Source organism: Panthera tigris, chromosome B3 (assembly GCF_018350195.1).
Source record: "Panthera tigris isolate Pti1 chromosome B3, P.tigris_Pti1_mat1.1, whole genome shotgun sequence".
Taxonomy (NCBI): Eukaryota; Metazoa; Chordata; class Mammalia; order Carnivora; family Felidae; genus Panthera; species Panthera tigris.
In genome coordinates, this window is record NC_056665.1 from 60,190,360 (window position 1) to 60,211,894 (window position 21,535).

Genomic DNA, 21,535 nt, shown 5'->3' on the forward strand with positions numbered 1-21,535 from the left:
CCAATCCCCTGGCCGGAATTGATGTGGAATAGGTGGGGGTCCAGTCTCATAGAGTTCTTTTAATTTGGGCCATACATCTTCATGGACCCTCTGCAAGGCTTGTAGGGAGAACAAGAATTCAAGACTATTATCGTTCTCTGCTTTGATAAGGTTATCTTTTAGGTTAGGGATGATGGGGGGTGGTCTACCATGTATTATTTCATAGGGTGTGAGTCCCAGTTTGTATGGGGAATTACGCACCCTGAACAGAGTGTAGGGGAGAAGGACCACCCAATTAGCACCAGTCACCATGGTCAATTTGGTTAGGGTCTCCTTTAATGTTCTGTTCATTCTCTCTACCTGTCCTGAGCTTTGGGGTCGGTATGCACAATGTAATTTCCAGTCAGCCCCAAGTATGGAAGCCAGTCCCTGACTTACCTTAGAGACGAATGCAGGCCCATTGTCTGACCCTATCATTACTGGAAAACCATACCTGGGCAGGATTTCTTCTAGGATCTTTTTGGCTACAATCTGCGCCGTTTCATTCTTGGTTGGAAAGGCTTCAGTCCATCCTGAAAAGGTATCTACAAAAACTAGCAAATACTTATATATTTTCCTGGTTTTACCTCAGTGAAATCTACTTCCCAATAGGTCCCCGGTCTGCTCCCTCTTTATCTTACCCCTGTTGTCTGAGGATTGCTACTCGCATTGTTGAGTTGGCACACTGTACATTTAGTGACTACTTGTTCGACCTTATCAGAGACATTTCTGATTTTTAGTCCAGTCTGTCTCAGTAAGTCCAACATTCGCCGGGAACCTAAGTGGGTGCTGCGATGGATCTGCTCTAGAACTTGCCATCCTAGTTTATCTGGGAGTATAATGCTGCTTTTAGAGTCTCTCCACCAGCCATCTTTGATTCGGGTCATAGGAAGTTTGCTCATCCATTGAATGTCACTTTCTGAATACTCAGGGCTGGGGGGCAATTCCCGGGGTCCGGGGTCTGGCAGCTGTTGGGTCAGCAATTGCACTGGGGGCCGAGCTATGTTTTTTTGCAGTCTGATCGGCCAAATTGTTGCCCCGGGAAATTGGGTCGGTTGTCTTCTGGTGTCCTGGGCAATGTACAATTGCTAGCTTTTTGGGTTCCCATAAGGCTGCTAGCAGGGCTAGAATCTCTTCTTTATTTCTGATGTCTTTCCCTTCAGCTGTGAGGAGCCCCCGTTCTCTGTATATCGCCCCATGTACATGAGCGGTGGCGAAGGCATATCGGCTATCAGTGTACACGGTTAGCTTCCGGTCTCTTCCTAACTTTAGGGCCTGGGTTAAGGCTATTAGCTCAGCCTTCTGGGCCGAGGTTCCGGGAGGTAAAGCTTCTGCCCACACCACCTTGGTCTCTGAAGTCACGGCCGCCCCCGCATACCTTTGTCCTTGGTGAAGGAAGCTGCTTCCGTCGGTAAACCAGATGGCGTCCGCATCCGATAATGGTTGGTCCTGCAAGTCCTCCCGGCCCCCTTTGCCCTGTCGGGGCAGCTCACGCCAAGGCCGAGTCGCGCGCGGGGCTGTGCCCCGGGGATGTGTGCCCTGGCGGCAGCCCATGGGACGCCGCGGCGTTGCCCGCCGCTGCGCGGGCCGCAGCCCCGCCCCCGCTCCCCGCTGGTGTTCCCCCGGTTGGAAATGAATTTGGGCCCCCATTTTGGTAAGCAGATCCCTCCCCAACAGGGGGCAGGGGCTGTCAGGAATGACCAGGAAGGAGTGGGTTACCTTCCCAGTTCCTAAGTCCACAGTCCTCTGAGTTGTCCAGGGGTACTTCTTTATTCCGGTGGCCCCTTGTACCCAGGATGATTTTTCAGATACTTTTACATGGGGCTTGACCAGAACTGAGTGCTGTGCCCCGGTATCAACTAGGAACTGGACCCGAGTCCCCTCCACTTGCAACGTTACCCTAGGTTCGGGGAGGGGATCCGAACCCTGTCCTCCCTATTCTGTATCTTGGGTAAACAGTATGGGGGCTATTTTACGCTGCCACTGCCCTTGGCTGGGGCGGGGTTGTTTCTTCTTCGGGCATTCTCGTATCCAATGGCCTTTCTCTTTACAATAGATGCATTGATCTTTATCTAAGTGCTGCCTGGGAGGGCAGCATTGTTTGAATGCCTTCTGGGGGTGGCTGTTCTTTCTGGACTATAGCGGCCAGGACTTTAGTCATTTTCTCTGTGGCTTTGATCTGTCTCTCTTCTGGGGCGTCCCTGTTGTTATAGACCCATTGTGCTACACGGAGTAGATCCCGGATCTGTTTACCTTCTAAATCCTCTAGCCTTTGGAGTTTCCTTTTAATGTCAGGAGCTGCTTGATTTACAAAGGACATAACGACTGCAGCCTGGTTCTCAGGGACTTCTGGATCCATGGGGGTAAACTGCCTAAAGGCTTCCATTGATCTCTCTAAGTAAGCAGCTGGACTCTCTGCCTTACTCTGTACGACCCAATTTACCTTAGCCAAATTGGTGGGCTTGCGAGCTGCAGCCCGGAGACCGGCCATTAGAGTCTGGCGATAAAGGAGTAGCCTTCCCCTACCTTCTGCCGTGTTGTAGTCCCATTCATCCTGTGGAGGCCTGGTTAGGGGGAAAGCCGCATTAATGAGGTCAGGGTTAGATGTCGGCCGACCGTCGTCTCCGGGAACCAGCTTTCTTGCTTCTAATTGGATCCTCTCTCGCTCCTCTGTAGTGAACAGGATGCGGAGGAGCTGCTGACAGTTGTCCCAGGTGGGCTGGTGGGTGAACATGACACTGTCTAAAAGAGCTATTAGATCTTTAGGGTTATCAGAGAATCGAGCGTTCTGCGTTTTCCAGTTGTAAAGGTCACTGGTGGAAAAGGGCCAATACTGGAGTTGGGGGTTGCCTGTTTCATCGGGGGGTCCTATTTCCCGCAGGGGTAGGGCCACAGTGGAGTCGGGGAGGCGAGACTTTGGCTCACACTGGGTGCGCCCGTGGGTTCGACCGGCTGGCCCCTCGTGGTTGGTTACATTTTCAATGGGGCTCGGCGCGACTGCTACCTCCCGTCCTCCTGGTTCCGGCGCAGCTGCCGCTTCCCGTCCTCCCGGTTCCCCTAGGGGGGCAACTAGGGGGGCGACTGGTGGGGCAGCTGCCGCGGGCAGGGCCTGGGGTGCAAGGGGAGGGGGATGATAGGTTGGAGGGTCTAGGGATAGTAGGTCCTGTCTATCAGGCAATATGGGATACAAGGGCGCAGCTGGCGTCCTTGATTTTGGGGGGGACCTGCAGGCCGCATGGCAAGGACCTTACACGTTCTTGAGGATAGGAAGGGGGCTAACCAAGGGGGTGGATTTTCCACTAAATTCCGCCATACAAGAATGTATGGAATCTGATCCGGGTGCCCCTCGAGACCTGGTAGAAAAATCTTTGATTTCACCTTAGCAATCATAGGGAGGCAGAAAGTTCCTTCGGCCGGCCATCCAACGCCGAAGGTTGGCCATTCGGAGCGGCAGAGGGTTATTAATTTTCCCCGCCGGATGTCTAAACTCAAATTTTGTCCTCTGGTTCTAACATCCCTGAAGTTAGCAACGAAGAGAGAAAGAGGAGTGCTTTGAGATTGGCCCATCTATATCCTGGAGGTGGAGGAAAGGATTAAAAGGAGAAACAGTAAAGTTATGAGGATTTCTGGCTGGGCCAGGCCAGGTCACCTGTGAAAGAGAAGGAGTTTAACACTTAAAGGTTATAGAATAGAGAACACAACACTTAACACAACACTTAGATCGCTAGCGCGTTTCGGGTGTCTGCCACCCGACCAGAAAAATTCCGATGGGCCCAAAAAGGTGCCCCAGATGGGTGCCAGTGGACGTCTCCTACTGGACCTGACCGACTGCCCTATAGCGCGTCCGCCAGGGCCGTGTCAGTCACTGATACAGATCCCGCGCGGGAGAGCCAGAAACGAACAGAAAAACAGAAACGGACAGAGCCGGCTCACTTACCGATCGGTCTCAGGGACGACCCATTGACTCGGGGTCTGGTGGGTTTTGGGGGTATCCCAGACGAGCCCCCAAATGATAGGCCCCGATTCGAGAGACCGCCCGAAAACAAACCACCAGAGTCCAGAGTCAAAGCCAAGCGGCAAGGGTCGTTTATTGCAGGTTCGAACCCGGTGCTCCGCGCACTCTTTGCCGGTGACGCAAAAGGCCCCGAGCAAGGATCTTACAGCTTCTTTTATAGACAGGCACAAACAAGTTAGGGATTTTTTTGAGGTTACAGAGCTGTTATAGGTTGATATTTAAATTTGAACGCTCAGCAGAACTTGATTGGTTCCCGCCTTTATTTCAAACCATTCAGCAGAACTTGATTGGTTCCCGCCTTTATGTCAGACTGCGACCGGGTGCATCCTGGCTGGTTTCAGAAGGGGCGGGGGGGGGGGGGGGGGGGGGGGGGAGGAAAGATCATTTCTTTGCAGTTGTGAGTACACCTCGTAATTTTTCTCTTAGCCTCTCACCCCCAGGCAAAATCTCTGAGCCAGGGCTCTAGAGTTGGGGGTGAGGACTATGCTGAGCTTCTGAGTAACATCGTTATTTTTTAGGAGCTGAGCCCTAGGGTTGAGATGGGGGCAGTAGGCTGAGATCTCTGTCTCTCCTGCCATGGAAGCACTGCTTCCTGAGCCAGGAGAGGGCTGTTGGGCCCCCAGTATTCGCAACACATTCCTACCCAAGGTAGAGCCTCCATTCCATGAGTGGAAGCTGGGTGCAAGAAAGGAACTGTACTTCTCTGTCCACACTTAACCTGGATTAGCTTCCTCAGCAACAGACAGCTGGAAGAAGCTGAGAAATGCTGAAGTCCTGCTCCTATGGGAGGAAAGCCCTCTGGCTGGGAACTGAGAAAGGATGGAGTCTGGTGTCCTTGGTTGCAACAGTCTAGAGTGGAACCACCCTCTCTGCTCTGGAAGAGGGGAGGGAAGGAGTGGTTTTGGTGCAAGTACCGTAGACTCTAGCCTTTTTCACTTAATTTTCAGTTTTCTTGAATAGATGTTTCTTCATTCATTATTTGCTCTAAGGACCATTTTCAGAAGATTTAGCTGTTTTTAAAATAATTTTCACCAGTTTTACTGGGAATCAGGTCAGTGTGTTGCAGGATTTTTTATTTACCTCAATACCTGGATTTGTTGTCTCACCACTTTGAAGAATGAAGAGGAGGACACAAAGTGACCAGCAGGCAAAAGGTTATTAGAGTATAAGATTAGAAAGTAAGAGTAGTATGAAAGCTCTCTTTACAGAAAGGGACCATTTGAAAGTGAATGCCAGCCGACTATTGGCAAGGGTCCTTGTTTTATAAGGTTTTGGTTAGCTTTCCCCTTCCCCCTGTTCCTTCTCAGGTCCCACCCTTATTGGCTTGATAGTTCTAGGTGCTGGGTGGTCCATTTCTGATTGTCTCTATTCTATTGTATGAGGGGTGGCTATTGGTCATAGTTAGGTCTTTTGTCAAATTCCTAAGGGAAACCTGGGGGGGGGAGTAGATGGTGTCTGTTACATTCTTAAGTGGAACCTTACTGGTGAGGGGGTTTGCTGTGATCAGACACTCCTAGAATTGTTCCAAATATGCATTTTTCCCCACCCAGGGACTTCAGGTCCTAATCTTTCCCTCTTGCCTACTAATCCTATCTTTTCCTATCATAAGTGGAACTCCTTATAATGTCATCCTTACAGTTCAGTTCTAATATCTCCTCTTTACCTTTAGTTTTGTTTTAACATGGTACTGATTGTGATTTTCATTTCTAGCAAATTAGTTGTATACAAGTTGAAATGCTAATTTTGAATACATTTGCTACACTAAGTATATGCTACTAGAATTGTATACATAAATGTAAATTATATTTAAAATATAGGCACATGAGAATTTACCTGCCTAGAAATTATGAAGAATCTTTTTGAGTTTAATGAAGGTCTTGCATTAATAGATAGCAAAGCAGGTAAAGAATTTAGGTTCTTTGTAGCTTACTAGATTTCAATATATTTCTGTAATCCCATTTCTTTTCCAGATGTCTTTTTTTTTTTTTTTTTTTTTAGTTTTTAAACTATTACCAGGTTATTGTTTATTCACACACATAACAGATATTTAATGAGCACATAATGCGTGTGAGGCATGGATCTAGGTGCTGGGACTGTAGTGGTGAACAAGCAGACCAAAATTTGGCTCTTATAGAGGTTATATTTTAGTGGAGAAGACAGATAAACATATACATAATTTTAGGTAGTAGTATATGCTGTAAATAAACACAAAGCAGTATATTGACATAGAGAGTGATGGGCAGTGAGGATAGGAGACTATTTTGGACGTATTAGTTAAAAAAGACTTCTTGGGGCACCTGGGTGGCATAGTTGGTTAAGTGTCAGACTTCCGTTCAGGTCATTATCTCATAGTTCATTGAGTTCGAGCTCCTCTTTGGGCTCTTTGCTGTCAGCGTGGAGCCTGCTTTGGATCCTGCTTTGGATCCTCTGTCCTCCACTCTCTCTGCCCCTCCCCTGGTCACACTTGCACGTGTGCATGTTCTTGCTCTCTCTCTCAAAAATAAACATTAAAAATACATATATATAAAAATATTTAAAAAAAAAAGACTTTTCTGAGGAGGTATTGAGTTTAGAATTGAATGAAGTATGAGAACAATGTGAATTGCCATGTGAATAATCTGGAAAGGGAGTTACAGGCAAAGGGAACAGCAAGTTCAAAAGCCCTGAGGCAGAGTAAGTTTGGTGTGTTCAAGGAAAAGCAGGGAGGCCACTGGAGCTATAGCACAACATAGTGTAGCATGATGAGGGGTTAAGTGGAGAGAGACGAGGTTTAAGAGGTTGGTTGGCCCTGGATTGTGTATGATTTTGCAAAGAGATGGATTTTATTCCAAACACGATAGGAAGCCTTGGGAAAATTTTGAGCAGGGTTATTGCATACTCTGGTACATGATCTGTCAATAAAGTAACTACATAGTGGAATTATATTTAGTGGTAGATTATATTTAAAACATAGCCATAGGAGAATTTCAATGCCTAGAAATTGTAAGGAGACTGTCTTCAGTTTTATCAGTATTCCTGTGTTAATTAGTATGCATGCAGGAAAGAACTTAGGTTCTATACAGTTTATTGATCTTGAATATATTTTTAGAATCCCATCCCTATTCTATTTTTTTAAATTAAAAATTTTTTTTAATGTTTACTTATTTTTGAGAGATAGAGAGATACAGAGTGTGAATGGGGAGGGGCAGAGATAGAGGGAGACACAGAATCTAAAACAGGCTCCAGGCTCTGAGCTGTCAGCACAGAGCCAGATGCAGGGCTCGAACCCACGAACTGTGAGATGATGACCCAAGCTGACATTGGATGCTTAACCAACTGAGCCACCTAGGCACCCCTAATTTTTTGTTTTTTAAGTAGGCTCCACACCCATGTGGAGCCCTATGTGGGGCTCAAACTCACGACCCCAAGATTGAGACCTGAGTTGAAATCAAGAATCAGATACTTAACCAACTGAGCCACCCAGGCACCCCTCCCATTTCTGTTCTAAATAATCATTTTTCAATTTTTAGAACATGTGTTTTTTGTTTTTTTATAAAGTCACTCTGGCTGTGAAGAAGAGATCAGAAAGTTATAAGTTAGAAGGCTAATGCCATGGTCCACTGATCATTGATGGTGACTGGGACCTAGGGCATTAGGGTGCTATAATGAAAGTGGTGAGAAATGGTCATATTTAGGATATAGGTTTTGTTTTGTTTTGTTTTGTTTTGTTTTTTTTGAGAGAAAGTGCAAGCAGGGGAGAGGCAGAGAGAGAGGGAGAGAGAAAGAGAATCTTAAGCAGGCTCCATGCCCAGCACAGAGCCCAAAGAGGCTCTGTCTCATGTCCCATGTCCATGAGATCATGACCTGACCCAAAATCAAGAGACAGACACACAAATCGAGAGTTGGATATACTCAACTGACTGAGCCATCCAGGTGCCCTTAGGATATATTTTAAAAATGGACTTAACAAAACTTCGTTTTGGATTTGTTGATGTTGGGATGTCAAGGAAAAAGAAGGGTCAAGGTTGATTACTAAATTTAGTCCTGAATGAATGATCATACCAATAACATAATGGGGAAGAAGGATGAAGAGTGGATTTGGTATTCTGTTTTCTAGAAGTTAAGTTTGAGATGCCTCTTGGATTTCAGATGGAAATAACAAGAAGGTGATATGATATAGTAATATACACCTTAAAGGAGAAATCAGGATTGGAGATAATATAAATTTAAGAATCATTTGATTAGGAGTGGGGTTGTAGCTGGGGCTCAGAGTTAAAAGAGCACCTGGCTCTAGGGGTCCCAAACAAGTAAGATTCAGTTACTGGCTGTTGAGAAAAATCCAAAGGCAGAGAGTGGTGGTGAAACAAGAAAGGAATTTATTTCAATAAGGCCAACACCCAGAAGACAATGGACTAAAAAAAAAAAAAAAAAAAAAAAAAAAATCATTTGCTCCCAATATTTAAAAATAAATGGCAGTTTTAAAAAGTGGAATGAGGAGGGAGGGGCCAACATCACGAAGTAGTAGGAGGATCCGAATTTCCCTCTTCTCCCAGACAAAGAAGTGTTGAAGCCGAAGGACTTTGAATCCCAAGAGTCTGGGAGGAAAAGAAACAGTCGTATTCCCAGGAATCCCCTGGAACAACCTGACTGGCCATAGATGCGTGATTGCGAACTGGGAGAGATAAAATGAATGGAGGGCAGGGATCTGCTTCTGCAGAGAGACAAAAGGAAGAGAAAGAGTGGCTAGGGAAGTATAGGACTGTATCTGGACAAGAGAAAAATCTCAGACCAGGACGGAGAAAGATCAAATCTCTAACTGTGGGGCTTGCTCCAGACTGGGGCTGGCTGGCCGGAATGGCGTACCTGAGGAAAGGGGGAGCCAGCCCTGGGCTCAGTGGCTAGGTCAGGGATGCAGTCCACAGTAGGAGAAAGCAATCCCCTCCCTGGAGTGCTGTGGGACAGGACAAAGCCTGCTTGTTCCCGCCAGCCAGGGACCACATATCGGGTGACGCAGAGAGGCGCTTCCCCTGTACCGGAACCCGGGGAGCAAGAATTTGAATCCCAGCCAAGTGCCAGGCATAGGAGTTGGGGAAGCGAGACAAACTGCTTCATTTACACCCGTGGCACAGTGAGGATGGCCGAAACAGAGTGGTTTAGGACACCGGATCTGTGGAGGAGAGACTGGGGGGGGGGTCCCCATTTTTCTCCTTAAACCACCAAGGTGAGGCCTCAGGGATCAGACAGCAGGACCCACAGTGGAGGCGAGACCAGCCTACACCAAACCACGCCCCTCCGTGCCGGGTAACTGCATATCTACTGGGGCAGGGTAGACGCTGAGGAACCAGACAGCCCCTCCTCCAGACCTGCCCTGCTGCATTGCCTGGTTTAATGTATGTAGATACATTGTTCCTTCCTTTTCTCTTTCTTATCTCTTCCCTCTAGTCTGGTTACTCTGGTTGGTGGTTTGTTTCAGCAGACATATTTAACCCATTCTCTTGATACCTGTTCCACACCTCCTTCTTTATTCTCCCTTCTCTGTCTTGAATTAAGCTGTATTGTTTCTCTCTGAACAAATTTACCTTCTTTCATTTTTCCCTGCCTTCTTCTTAATTTTCCTTTCTCTCTCTCTGGATTAAGCCATATAGTTTATCTGTCTGGGTAACTTTCTTTTCTTTTTCTTTTTCCCCACCTCCTTCTTTATTTTCCTTTCTCTCTCACTGGATTAAGCCATATAGTTTCTCTGGTGAATTTTTATTCTTTCTTCCCTCCCCCCGCCTCCCATCATTTCTTTGTACGGAATAAGGCCTCTTTCATCAGCACTGCCTCCACCCTGTGGTTTACTTGTAGCTGGTGTTTCTGTTTTTTTGTTTGTCTTTTTTTGTTTGTGTGTTTGTGTGTTTTTGTTTTCTGTTTGTCTGTTTGTTTTCCTTTCCAGGGCTACTTCAACAAATCAAAGCACACCTGGTGGAAGGTCCAAAGCATCACCACAAGTAGGGAGACAAAGTAACCCAAGTCACAACAACAGACAGCAAGTAATACTCTCCCAAAAACATCTCCTGAAGGGCCACGCCCTGGACAATGTATGACCCCTCTTTAATATAGTAGTGCTTGCAGGAGCAGGGCACATAACAGCTTTTAAAATACATAAGGGACAGAAAACTAGCCAAAATGGTGAAACGGAAGAATTCTCCTCAAAAGAAATTCCAGGAAGAAATGACAGCTAAAGAATTGATCAAAACAGATATAAACAATATAACTGAACAAGAATTGAGAATAATAGTCATAAGATTAATCTCTGGGCTTGAAAAAGCATATAAGACAGCAGAGAATCCATTGCTGCAGAGATCAAGGAACTAAAAAATAGTAATGATAAATTTAAAAATGCTATAAATGAGGTGCAAATTGAAATAGAGGCGGTCACAATGAGGAGAGAAGAAGCAGAGGGGAGAATAGGTGAATTAGAAGATAAAATTACGGAAAAAAAGGAAGCTGAGAAAAAGAGATAAAAAATTCTAGATCACAAGGGGAGAATTAGAGAACTAAGTGATTCAATGAAACGGAACAATATCCGTATCATAGGAGTTCCAGAAGAAGAACAAGAGAGAAAGGGGCCAAAGGTATACTTGAATAAATCATAGCTGAGAACTTCCCCAGTCTGGGGAAGGAAACAAACACTGAAATCCAGGAGGCACAAAGAACTCCCTTCAGACGTAACTTGAATTGATCTTATGCACAGCATGTCATAGTGAAACTGGCAAAATACAAAGATAAAGAGAGAATTCTGAATGCAGCTAGGGATAAACCAGCCTTAACATACAAGGGTAGACACATAAGGGTAGTAGCAGACCTATCTACTGAAAGTTGGCAGGCCCAAAAGGAGTGGCAAGAAATTTTCAATGTGATGAACAGGAAAAATATGCAGCCAAGAATCCTTTATCCAGCAAGCCTGTCATTCAGAATAGAAGGAGAGATAAAGGTTTTCCCATACAAACAAAACTGAAGGAATTCATCAGCAATAAACCAGCCCTACAAGAGATCCTACGGGGGACTCTGTGAGTGAAATGTTGCATGGATCACAAAGAACAAGAGACATCACTACAAGTATGAAACCTATAGATAACACAATGACTTTAAACCCATGTCTTTCAATAATAATACTGAGTGTAAATGGACTAAATGCTCCAATCAAAAGACACAGGGTATCAGAATGGATTTAAAAAAAAAGACCCATCTATTTGCTATCTCCACAAGACCCATTTTAGACCTGAGGACACCTTCAGATTGAAAGTGAGGGGATGGAGAACCATCTATCATGCTACTGGAAGTCAAAACAAAGCTGGCGTAGCCATACTTATTTCAGACAAACTAGACTTTGAGTTAAAGGTTGTAACAAGAGATGAAGAAGGGCATTATATAGTAATCACAGGGCCTATCCATCAGGAAGAGCTAACAATTATAAATGTCTATGCACCAAATTCAGAAGCACCCAAATATATAAAACAATCACAAACATAAGCAATCTTATTGGTAAGAATGTGGTAATTGCAGGGGACTTTAATACTCCACCTACAGCAATGGACAGATCATCTAGACAGAAAATCAATAAAGAAACAATGGCCCTGAATGATATACTGGACTAGATGGTCTTGATAGATATATTTAGAACTTCTCATCATAAAGCAGAATATACATTCTTCTCGAGTGCACATGGAACATTCTCCAAGATAGATCACATACTGGGTCACAAAACAGTCCTCAATAAATATAAAAGAATTGAGACCATACCATGCACACGTTGAGATCACAGTGCTATGAAACTTAAAATCAACCATAAGAAAAAGTTTGGAAAGCCTCCAAATGCATGGAGGTTAAAGAACATCCTACTAAAGAACAAATGGGTCAACCAGGCAGTTAAAGAAGAAATTTAAAAAATATATGGAAACAAATTAAAATGAAAACACAACAATCCAAAGCCTTTGGGATGCAGCAAAGGCAGTCCTATGAGGAAAATACATTGCAATCCAGGCCTATCTCAAGAAACAAGAAAAATCCAAAATACAAAAATCTAATAGCACACCTAAAGGAACTAGAAGGAGAACAGCAAAGACACCCCAAACCCAGCAGAAGAAGAGAAATAATAAAGATCAGGGCAGAAATAAACAATATAGAATAAAAAAAACAAACAACAGATCAATGAAACTAAGAGTTGGTTTTTTGAAAAAATAAACAAAATTGATAAACCTCTAGCCAGGCTTCTCGAAAAGAAAAGAGAGAGGACATAAGTAGATAAAATCACGAATGAAAATGGCGTTATTACAACCAATCTCTCAGAAATACAAGCAATTTATCAGAGAATACTATGAAAAATTATATGCCAACAAACTGGACAACTGGAAGAAATGGACAAATTCCTAAACACCCACACACTACCAAAACTCAAACTGGAAGAAATAGAAAATTTGAACAGACCTATAACTAGTAAAGAAATTGAATCAATTATCGTAAATCTCCCAACAAATAAGAGCCCTGGACCAGATGGCTTCCCTCAAGAATTCTACCAGACATTTAAAGCAGAGTTAATACCTATCCTTCTCAAGCTGTTCCAAAAAATAGAAATGGAAGGAAAACTTCTGGACTCATTCTATGAAGCCAGCATTACTTTGATTCCCAAGCCAGACAGAGACCCCACAAAAAAGGAGAACTACAGGCCAATATCCCTGATGAACATGGATGCAAAAATTCTCAACAAGGTATCAGCAAATCGAATTCAACAACATATAAAAAGAGTTATTCACCATGATCAAGTGGGATTCATTCCTGGGCTGCAGGGCTGGATCAGTATTCACAAATCAATCAATGTGATACATCACCTTAAGAAAGGGTAAGAACCATGTGATCCTGTCAATAGATGCAGAAAAAGCATTTGACAAAATACAGCATACTTTCTTAATAAAAACCCTCATGAAATTCAGGATAGAAGGAACATACTTAAACATCATAAAAGCCATATATGAAAAGCCCACAGCTAATATCATCCTCAATGGAGAAAAACTGAGAGCTTTTCCCCTGATCAGGAACTCAACAGGGATGTCCACTCTCACCGCTGTTGGTTTTTTTGTTTTTGTTTTTGTTTTTTAAAATTTTTTTTTTAAATGTTTATTTTTGAGACAGAGAGAGACAGAGCATGAATGGGGGAGGGGCAGAGAGAGAGGGAGACACAGAATCGGAAGCAGGCTCCAGGCTCTGAACCATCAGCCCAGAGCCCGACGCGGGGCCCGAACTCACAGACTGTGAGATCATGACCTGAGCCGAAGTCGGCCACTCAACCGACTGAGCCACCCAGGCGCCCCACACCGCTGTTGTTTAACATAGTGTTGGAAGTCCTAGCATAGCAGTCAGACAACAAAATGAAATAAAAGGCATCAAAATTGGCAAAGAAGAAGTCAAACTTTCACGTTTTGCAGATGACATGATACTCTACATGGAAAACCTGAAAGAATCCACCAAAAAACTTCTAGAACTGATACATTAATTCAGCAAATTCGCAGGGTACAAAATCAGTGTACAGAAATCAGTTGTGTTTTTATACACCAATAATGAAGCAACAGAAAGAGAAATCAAGAAATCCATCCCATTTACAATTGCACCAAGAACCATAAAATACCTAGGAATAAACCTAACCAAAGATGTAAAACATCTTTGAAACTGCTGAAAACTATAGAAAGCTTATGAAGGAAGTTGAAGAAGACACAAAGAAATGGAAAAGCATTCCATATGCTTGGGAATGCAAGCTGGTGCAGCCACTCTGGAAAACAGTATGGAGGTTCCTCAAAAAACTAAAAATAGAACTACCCTACAACCCAGCAATTGCACTACTAGGCATTTATCCAAGAGATACAGTGTGCTGTTTCAAAGGGACACATGCACCGCCATGTTTATAGCAGCACTACTAACAATAGCCAAATTATGGAAAGAACCCAGATATCCATCGATGGATGAATGGATAAAGAAGAAGTGGTATATACATACAATGGAGTATTACTCAGCAATCAAAAAGAATGAAATCTTGCCAGTTGCAACTATGTGGATGGAACTGGAGGGTATTACGCTAAGTGAAATCAGTCAGTCAGAGAAAGACAAAAATCATATGTTTTACTCATATGAGGACTTTAAGAGACAAAACAGATGAACATAAGAGAAGGGAAACAAAAATAGTATAAAAACAGGGAGGGGAACAAAACAGAAGAGATTCATAAATATGGAGAACAAACTGAGGGTTATGGGAGGGGTTGTGGGAGGGAGGATGGAGTAAATGAGCAAGGGGCACTAAGGAATCTACTCCTGAAATCATTGTTGCACTATATGCTAATTTGTATGTAAAATTTTAAAAATAAAAAATTAAATTAAAAAAAAAATATCCCATATGCTCATGGATTGGAAGAATAAATATTGTTAAAACGGCAATACTACCCAAAGCAATCTATACATTCAGTGTAATCCCAATCAAAATTGCACCCACATTATGCTCAAAGCTAGAACAAAGAATCCTAAAATTTGTTTGGAACCACAAAAGACCCTGAATAGCCAAAGTAATACTGAAGAAGAAAACCAAAGCGGGAGGCATCACAATGCCAGACCTTAGCCTCTAATACAAAGTTGTAATCATCAAGACAATATGGTATTGGCACAAAAACAGACACATAGACCAGTGGAATAGAATAGAGAACGCAGAATTTGACCCACAAGTATATGGCCAACTAATCTTTGGCAAATCAGGAAAGAGTATCCATTGGAGAAAAGACAGTCTCTTTACAAATGGTGCTAGGAGAACTGGACAGCAACATGTAGAAGAATGAAACTAGACCACTTTCTTACACTGTATACAAAAATAAACTCAAAATAGATGAAAAACCTAGATCTGAGACAGAAAACCATCAAAACCCTAGAAGAGAAAGCAGGCAACAACTTCTTTGACCTCAGCTGCAGCAATTTCTTACTTGACACATCTCCAAAGGCAAGGGAATTAAAAGCAAAAATGAACTATTGGGACCTCATCAAGATAAAAAGCTCCTGTACTGCAAAGGAAACAGTCAACAAAACTAAAAGGCAACTGATGGATTGGGGAAAGATATTTGCAAATGAAAATCGGATAAAGGGTTAGTATCCAAAATCTCTAAAGAACTCACCAAACTCCACACCCAAAAAACAAATAATCCAGTGAAGAAATGGGCAGAAGACATGAATAGACACCTCTCTAAAGAAGACATCCAGATGGCCAACAGACACATGAAAGGATGCTCAACTTCACTCATCAGGGAAATGCAAATCAAAGGCACACTGAGATACCACCTCACACTGGTCAGAATGGCTAAAATGAACAAATCAGGAAACTGTAGATGCTGGCAAGGATGTGGAGAAATGGGAACCCTCTTGCACTGTTGGTGGGAATGCAAACTGGTGCAGCTGCTCTGGAAAACAGTGTGGAGGTTCCTCAAAAAATTCAAAGTAGAACTCCATGACCCAGCAATAGCACTGCTAGGAATTTACCTAAGGGGTACAGGAGTGCTGATGCATAGGGGCACATGTACCCCAATGTTTATAGCAGCGCTTTCAACAATAGCCAAATTATGCAAAGAACCTAAATGTTCATCAACTGATGAATGGATAAAGAAGATGTGGTTTATATGTACAATGGAATACTACTTGACAATGTAAGAGAATAAAATCATGCGATTTGCAGCAATGTGGATGCAACTGGAGGGTATTGTGCTAAATGAAATAAGTCAGAGAAAGATATCTTACGATTTTACTCATACGTGGATCTTGAGAAACTTAACACAAGACCATGGATGAAGGGAAGGAGAAAAAATAGAGAGGGAAGGAGGCAAACCATGAGAGACTCTTAAAAACTGAGAACAAACTGAGGGTTGATGGGGGCTGGGGGAGAGGAGAAAGTGGGTGATGGGCACTGAGGAGGGCCTTTGTTGGAAGGAGTACTGGGTGTTGTATGTAAGCCAATTTGACAATAAATTATATTAAAAAAACAAAGAGATTAAAGGAGAAATATTATATAATCATCAGTATAAAAGAAGAAAATGGAATGAGATTCGATGGCTCAGGAGCCCATATAGCTAGATAAAAGTCTGAGCCACTGGTTACTTTGGCAATTGGATGATGAGTAGAACTGTGAGGAGCACCAAGGTGGCTTAGTCAGTTGAGGGTCTATTGATTTTAGCCCAGGTTATGAACTCAAATGGTTTGTGGGATGGAGACCTGTGCCCAGCTCTGTGCTGACAGTGTGGAGCCTGCTTGGGATTCTTTTTCTCATCTCTCTCTCTCCCTCCCCTACTCGTGTGCATGCTGTCCCTTGCTTTCTCTCTCAAAATAAACAAATAAACTTAAAAAAAGAGAAAACTATGAGCTAGCCCAGAATAGTGGGAAGGAGAATCAGCCAATGAGGTAGGAGGAAAATCAGGGACGCCTGGGTGGCTCAGTTGGTTGAGTGTTGGACTTCGGCTCAGGTCATGATCTCACGGATTGTGGGTTCAAGCCCCACATCAGGCTCTGTGTTCATAGCTCAGACCCTGGAGCCTACTTTGGATTCTTTGTCTCCCTCTCTCTCTGCCCCTCCCCCATTTGTGCTCTGTCTGTCTCTCTCTCAAAAATAAACATTAAAAAAAGGTTGGGGGGGGGAGGAAAATCAGTGTGGTATCTTGGGAGTTAAGTGAAGAAAGTGCTTCATATATGTAGGTGGTCATCGCCCACCTGGTGCTGTCCTATCCCGGATGCTACAGATAGGTCAAGTAAGGTGGGAACTGAGAACTGACCTGGATTGGCAAGATGAAACCTTTTTGTGACTTTCATAAGAATAGTTTTGTAGAACAATGAAAACCTAATAGGAGTGAGTTAAAGAGAGGATTGGGGAGAAATAGAGAAAGGGAGTATAGACAATTTTCTGGAGGAGTTTATTTTTTTTAGATTTTTAAATTTTTTTTTGTTTTTACTTTTATTTGCATTTATTTTACGTAGAATTTACTCCCGGGCCGTAGTTTTTATTTCCTCAGTTTCTTCTGGGAAATGCTTTTTTTCCTGTGAAACCTTTTCTGGTTTAGGAACTATTTGCTCTTTTTCAGTAAGGATTATCTCAGTGTGACAGAGAGAGCTCACATATGGGTTAATCTGACCGTGAGCCCTGTAAGTTCTACACCACATCTTGGTGGCTTTGTTCACCTGGATTTGTTCAATGGCTAGAGGATCTACATCTAAACCCTTAAGTTCACTATTACTCTCCACATTTTTAAGCCTGTGCAGTAAAAATTCCACATTCTTTTTGGGCCACCAACCCTGTGTCCATCCTCACTGTTTGGCCTGGACATACCTACCAACTCCACCAGTATAGTGATGGAATGGCACACATCGCTTCTGCAAAGTGACATCTTTGAGATACTTGGTGGCTTTTTGGATATGCATACCCTTCATGGCCTGGGCAGTTTCACGTGTATTCTTAAAGTGGACATGAAGATTTGTACTTTTTGATTTGCATGATTGTGTAGAGTTTTCTGGATCAAGTGAATAGTGAACCGTTGTCAGAGATCACCTTAGGCCGCTATGGGAAGAGCTGGTTCTTTTTTTTTTTTTTTTTTTTTTTTAAAGAAGAGTGGTAAAACAGGAAAGGGGCTGAAAGGGAAGTAAAATCCTTCCTTAGTTTATTCCTTTTTTTTTTTAATGGCAGTTATTATAGCATGCTTGTGTACTGATGGTAATGCTCTAGGAGACATGAAAAAAAAATGATATTGTAGGACAGAGGAAAAATAATTCAAGGAGCCACATTCTTGCATAGCCATCAAGGAAAGGAACCTGGACACAAATGATGGGGTTAGCCCATTCTTTAAGAGCAAGAACACTTTATCCATTGTAATTGAGAAAAGGCAGAATTAAGTGGAGACAGATACAGGGAAGCATTTAGGTTTGGTGGTGGGAAGTTGAAGTTCTCTCATTGCTTTTATTTTCTCAGTGCAGAAAGAGGCAAGGCCTTTTGCTGGGAGTGCAGAATGGTGTTGGAGTTTGAGGAGAGAAGAGGACAAGTGAAATAATAGTTACCATGGAAAGGGAGAGAGGGAAACTAGCATCAGCAAAATAGATTGCTGGCCTGTGCTGAAAGCTCATTTGAGTATCACGGCAATTTAAGGGGAGGTTGTCAGGACAGTTGTTTGTTTTTCTCCAGACACCTTTAATTGCTTGTTTAGATTTACAGGTTAGTCTGAGAGTTGGTTTTAACCTGGGTGAGGATCTGGTTTGCCCTGTGAAAGAGCAAGAGGAGAGAGCTGAGAGAACGTTATTGTGGGTGAACATAGTTCAGGCTGTGTGAGGAATGAACTTTCCCTTTATTTACATATCACTAGCTGGTTCCTTTTAAGATTTCAGTAAGATTTTCATAGTTTTCTTTAAGTCTCAAATAAAATTAATTTCATACTTTTTGGATCATGATTATGATTGAAATCATTTTCTCATATTGTTCCACTAATATCAAATCAAAAGTTGCTTTTGTAGATTTGTTTCATGTAGTACAATTTTGTTTAATTTATTCATTCCTTTTAAGAAGCTTAAGTTGAAACACTTAGATTTTCTAGGTATGCTGTCATGTTATCTGCAAAAATCAATATTTTGATTTTGTCTCGCCATATGTGTTCCAGAAGAATGTAAAAAAAAAAAAAATAAAAATTTTAAGGAAGAATATTAAAACATCTGTGGCCTCCATCTATGTTAAGAAATATCTTATTACCACCTTACATCCCACCCCTTTTTTTCCCTCAAGCAGTATGGTCTAATTGAAGCTACTGCGAGGATGGAAATGTTCTGCATCTATACTAATATGGTAGCCACTAGCTACATGGCGCTTTTGAGCACTTGAAATGTGGCCAGAGCAAGTGAGGGACTGAATTTTAAATTTCATTTATTTGTTTTCTCTCTGTGTTGTTTTTTATTTGAGAGAGACAGAATGGGGGAGAGGGATGAGGGGGAGAGAGGGAGGGAGTTGAGAGAGAGGGAGGGAGGGAGAGAGAGAGAGGGACAGAGAGAGAGAGAGAGAGAATCAGAGAGAGAGAGAGAATCTTAAGTAGGCTCCATGATCAGCAAGGAGTTTGACACAGGGCCCAATCATCGCATAACCCTGGGATCGTGACCTGAGCTGAAATCAAGAGTCAGACCTCAATGGACTGAGCCACCCAGGTGCCCCTTAAATTTTGTTTAGTTTTAGGTTGCTATTTAATTGGCCATTGCAGCTCTACACATAACCTCCATTCTAAAATTTGTATTAAATCTTCTCTCTTTTGTAGACCTGACAGTACTTGTTTTGGAGTATGGAGCAGATTCAGGGAGCTATTGTAAAATAGTACAGTTGTCATATGGCCTTCACCTAGTTTCTCCTGGTGATAATATCTTACATAATTGTAGTACGTTGTACAAACTAGGAAGGAGATAATGGTATACGATTATCAGCTTAAGTGCAGACCTGACCTGAGTCAGCTTTCACTATTTTTTTTTTTTTTACATGAGGGAAGAGTGTAAGTGAAACTTTATCACATGTATAGATTTGTACACCCAACACCACAATCTATGGATACAATACACAATATGTGGACACAATCTATTATATCTATAATCTATTGTATACAATCTATTGTATCCATAGATACACGTATACAGTCTAGGATACAAAACTATTCCATCACCACAAGGAAATTCTCTCAAAACATAAATATAAATTATTTACCATACTTAGTAATAGTATCCTTAGTATAGGACCATCAGAATGCATTACAATGGGAATGATGTATAGTCTCTGTTGCACTACTAGTGAGTTGTTTATATGGTTGCTTTTGAGACCCTCTACTATCTAACTCTACTATTTAACTTTGAGATGTATTAGTTACATTGAATAGGGATGTGTGAGGCACATAGAAGTCCTGAGCTGCGTACATTTACAGTATTCTGTTCCATACAGCTTCAGAGTTGAACTTTTGTTTACTTAATAATTTGAATCGTCATGTTCATTATTGTTTCTTCCTGATTTGAAGTATGCCTTAATTTCCTCACTCCATCTGGGTCTCATGTTGATCCTTTGTATCTCAACTCTTGCAATGGCTTGTTTTCTTTTCCTGCTTCCTTTCTGCTATTCAGTTGAAACTTCTAGTGCCTAGGGTTATAGTGACCTACTTAACAAAATTTTTAAGAGTCCATTTCTCTGTTAGCACCCCACAATTTGACCTATTTTCTTACTTCCATTGGGGGCTATATTACACAGTTCTCCATGCTTTCCACCCACTCTCTGATCTCTTCCCTTTGGTTAGCAATAGGTCTGGGCTCATTTCTCCAGTTCTTCCCTTCTCCTTCTAGATTTATTCTCCCCGGAGCTCATTTTGTCTCTGACGTTCATTCCCTCCTTCACATTCACATTGCTCTGTGCTTGTAGTACTCTTGTGGTTTCTTTGTTTGGATTATTAAAAGAGTTTCCTTGTTGGTCTCCCCACCTCCTCCTTCCAGTCTGTTATTTTTACCTCCAGCAGAGTATACATCCCAAGAACTTTCCTGATCATGTCCCGTCCCTACTTAAAATTTTTTATGAATTCCATTTGCCTGCATGTTATAAACCAAAAACCTTAATATGGCATTCAAGGCCATCCTTAGCCTGATTCCAACCTATATTCCATTATTTTCTCTCACCATTTGCTCCAGCCATATCAGACACTTTGCCTGACACACACAGTACTTTGCTCCCATTTTGCATTGTTCACAGTGTTCTTTTTACTTAAAATGCTTTTCCTTCTTCCTGTTGTAAGGTTTTCAGATTTTCAACGTCCAACTTTTTCTTTTTCATTTTCATTTTCACTTTCATCCAAATATCTAGGTATTTATTTTAATCAAATATGCTTTTAGGTTGTTAACCACTCTCACTTTTTTCTTTCAAGATGTAAATAATGCCTGCTTTGGCAGCACATATACTATAACTGGAATGATACAGAGAAGATTAACATGGCCCCTGTGCAAGGATAACATGTAAATTCATGAAGATTTACATATTTTTTTTAGAAAAAGGATTTTTTAAATATAATTTTTAAGAGATAATGTATTTATATGGTACAAAAATAAGGTAAAAATTCATCAAAGTTAACCCCCCCCTTTTTTTAATGTTTTGTTATTTATCGTTGAGAGAGAAAGCACAAGCAGGGGAGGGGCAGAGAGAGAGGAAGACACAGAATCTGAAGCAGGCTCCAGGCTCTGAGCTGTCAGCACAGAGCCTGATGCGGGGCTCGAACTCATGAACTGCGAGATCATGACCTGAGCCAAAGTCAGCCACTTAACCATTTGAACCACCCAAGCGCCCCAAAGTTAAGCTCTTTTTTGAAAGACACTATTAAGCAAATGAAAAGACATGTCACAGAGTAGGAAAAAATATTTCAGAACACACATCTGACAAAGGACTTATAAACAATTTTCACAACTCAATAGTAAATGAATAAACAT

General features: G+C 42.3%; 1 protein-coding gene and 1 non-coding gene across 8 annotated transcripts in view; both read left to right on the forward strand.

Moving 5' to 3' along the window:
• TTBK2 (tau tubulin kinase 2) overlaps positions 1 to 21,535 on the forward strand; it is a 167,905-nt gene that overhangs the window by 81,310 nt on the left and 65,060 nt on the right. The gene's annotated exons all lie outside the window — the stretch shown is intronic.
• On the forward strand, positions 20,993 to 21,095 carry LOC122239794. Its single transcript, XR_006219180.1, has one exon. It is a non-coding gene; the product is annotated as a U6 spliceosomal RNA (small nuclear RNA).